The sequence below is a fragment of the Pipistrellus kuhlii genome, unplaced genomic scaffold, assembly GCF_014108245.1.
Source record: "Pipistrellus kuhlii isolate mPipKuh1 unplaced genomic scaffold, mPipKuh1.p scaffold_m20_p_4, whole genome shotgun sequence".
NCBI classification, from domain to species: Eukaryota; Metazoa; Chordata; class Mammalia; order Chiroptera; family Vespertilionidae; genus Pipistrellus; species Pipistrellus kuhlii.
In genome coordinates this window covers 41,718,961-41,722,293 of record NW_023425540.1, presented here as the reverse complement: position 1 = coordinate 41,722,293, position 3,333 = coordinate 41,718,961, and positions in this window count along the sequence as shown.

Sequence of the window (3,333 nt, the reverse complement as noted above, 5' to 3'; positions counted from 1 at the left end):
ACATCCTTTTCAAGGTTTTTTGTTGTCGGTGTTCTGGACTTTGGCCATTATATTAGCTGTGTAGTGGTATTGCATTTCCTGATGACATAAAGTGGAGTATCTTTTCATATGCTTATGCTTATTTGCCATCTCTGTATCTTCTTTGATGAAGTATCTGTTAAAGTCTTTGATACTTATCTTAAAGAATTGTTTGTATTCCACCCAAGGTTATTTTTCATTATTTCTTTCCCAGAAAATGCATATGCCTAACATATGAGAATAATGGTTAATGTTCATCCCTACAGATAGCATCCCATTGACCAGGAGGGCACGGTTTGAATTCTGGTTAGGGCATATGCCCAGATTGCAGGCTCAATCCTCAAATGGGGGTGTGCAGGACACAACCGATCAATGATTCTCTCTCATCATTGATGTTTCTATCTTATTCTCTCAAAATCAATAAAAATATATATTCAGATGAGGATTAAACAAATAGGAAAGAATTATTATATTTTGAGGGTATTATTTACTACACATTATGAACATGAATATAACTAGTCTTGCGTTTTGGTTGTAGTCCAGTAAGAATGTATAAAAAAATAATTATCCAGAAAGCACAACCTGGATAATCCAAAATTTTGACAATCACAATGGATTACTAATACACTAAAATATAAATGTTTATATTAAACAGGACTGATGGATACATTTTGAGAAAACACCTTGGGTTCATTATTATTAATAATGGGAATTATACTGTAATATGTTGATGCAATCAATGTAAAATAATCATTCAATTTATACTTCCCTTAATTAAGTGCAGCTCTAAATGACTGTAGATAATGGCATCTTTCTGATTACAGTGGAAATTTCAGTGGCTATAGTCCTCACTGATTGTATTTCGGTTTTTTCCTCCCCGATTGTTTGATGTCAGCTCTTATATGATTAGTAAATGCCTGTTCGTGCGTGCTCTTTGCATTTAGCTACTCTTTTGTTATACTTAGGATGCTCAGTTTTCTCTGTTGTTTGAGGGTAACATTGATGCATTGTGTTATGCTGGCATATAAAAGTATATGAATGCATCTAAATTGACTTTATTTAAAGCTACTATAAAAATTTATAACAGATGTCATTTGTTTTCTTAATGGTAACTGTCATATTTTCTTCAATTAGTCAGCTAACCTTGTCATAGGAAATATCAATGGCTTCCTAATGAGAAGGCACTATTTAAAATGTGAAAATTTTTATTCTGTGTAGGTAGACTTTAATGGTAGAATGTAAGAGCAAGTTTTGTTTTAAATGTGAAAATATTTGATTCATTTCATTCCCTGAACACTTTTATTTGCCCAGCTTTCTGAAATCATTCTATACCAGTTTCCTTTACATAGGAACATAGCTGCTCAGCAATTGACAAAAACGAAACAACCAACAAAAAAACTCACTTTAGTATTTTCATTCTGGCTGCCAGTTCACCAAAGATTAATTTCACTATGTATACTACTTCCTGGAGTTCAACAGAGGTATACTTGTTGGATGCCTATAATTATGTCATTTAGCTCTAAATTATTCTCCATAAATTGTGGAAATTCCTTTGTCATTATTGATAAAAGAGTTTGACAGTTTTATAAACTAAAAATATCACAAATAAGTAAAAACATCTTTTTAAAACAGAATTTTCCTTTTTCAGCATTTGAGAACATAGTAATCAATTTCTCATTCATAACCTTTTGTTATTTATATAATATTCATATTTTTGTGATTTTATTATGTTTTTTATTTTTTATGTTACTGGCATTTTCCCAGGAAAATATATTTGTTTAATATAAATATTAAATATTAGGGGACTAATTTATTGTGAAACACTCCTACATAGTGTTTAATCTCCTTGCACATGTTCCTATGAAACAATATTCCTTTGGTTTCAGTTTATTTTAGAAAATAAAGGTGAACAAGAGACTTTCTCTAGAAATCAATGGGAAAATATCCTTAGGCAAGGATTAAAAAAAAAAAAAAAGATTGTTTGTTTCCCACTTAATAGAGAGAGTAGAAGGGAAAAAGGAGAGAGTGAGAGAGAAAGAGAAAATCAATGTGAGAGAGACACATCAATTGGTTGCCTCCCACAGGTACCCGGACAGGGGCCAAGGATCGAATTTGTAAATCAGGTGTGTGGCCTTGATCAGGAATAAAACCTGTTACCTCTGAATATGTGGGCTGATGCTCTTACCTCTGAGTTCACTGACCAGGGTGAGCAGGAGAAAATAATCTTAAACTATCTCCATTTATCCTCTGTTTACTCTCTTCTACCTCCCTCCAAACCCTTTTCCCTCTGGTAATCACCATACTGTCATCTGTGACTATGAGTTTTGTGGAATTTTTTTTTCTTAGTCCCTTCACTTTTTTCACCCAGCCCCCCAATAACCCCTCTCCTCTGACAGCCTTCAGTCGGTTTTCTATATCTATAAGTCTATTTCTATTTTGTTGGTTAGTTTAATTTTTTCATTAGATTCCAAACATAACTGAAATTATATGGTACTTGTCTTTCTCTGCCTGGCTAATTTCACTTAGCATAATCCTTTCCATTTGTACAGCCAAGTAGTATTCCATTGTGTAAATGTATCACATTTTGACATAAAATATCTTAAAATTGTGTTTGTCATTATTTAATCATGGTAATCAGATGCAAAGTGTTAAGTGAATGTCAGGTTTAATGTGGGCATTTTGTTGATCGGAAAAGGCACATTCTATGTTTGTGGGGAAGCACAGGACTTGGTTGGGAAGTTTGTAAGGAGGAATCTTTGAAAGGTTGGGTGCCTCCAGAGGGAGCTGGCTAAATGCAACCACCCCTGCCTTGACTTTTCCAAACAAGTCTAAGCCCCCAGATGCTTTACTGGGATTTCTCTGTTTAGTCTTTAGGTGTCCTTGCTTAAAGGACAGAGCAGATGCATGTGTCTTCTCAAGAATACTTATCCTGCTGATAGTATCTAGAAGTTAATTTTAGTTCAAGCTCTTGGCTATGTAAAAGCCTAAGGAGTCAGGTGAATGGGGCTGTTTGGTTTCTCAAACCAAGCAGTCCCTTAGCCCTCTCACAAAAAATGTGTGTCAGCGTAATCATTCATCTGTCACTCAGGGTCTGCTGGTCAGCCCCAGGCATATGATTGTGCTTAAATTTTAGTCCATTGAGTAACATCTCAGAAAGACAAAGGATTGTTTTGATTTATTGAACTTTCCTTCTTAAGATAACACATTTGACTTAATATTTATTATTTCATTATTTCTTTCATTTAATCACAGGAGGAAAGTGACAATTGGGGAATAATTCTCCCTTCTGGTATAATCGCATTGAAGAATAAAGTA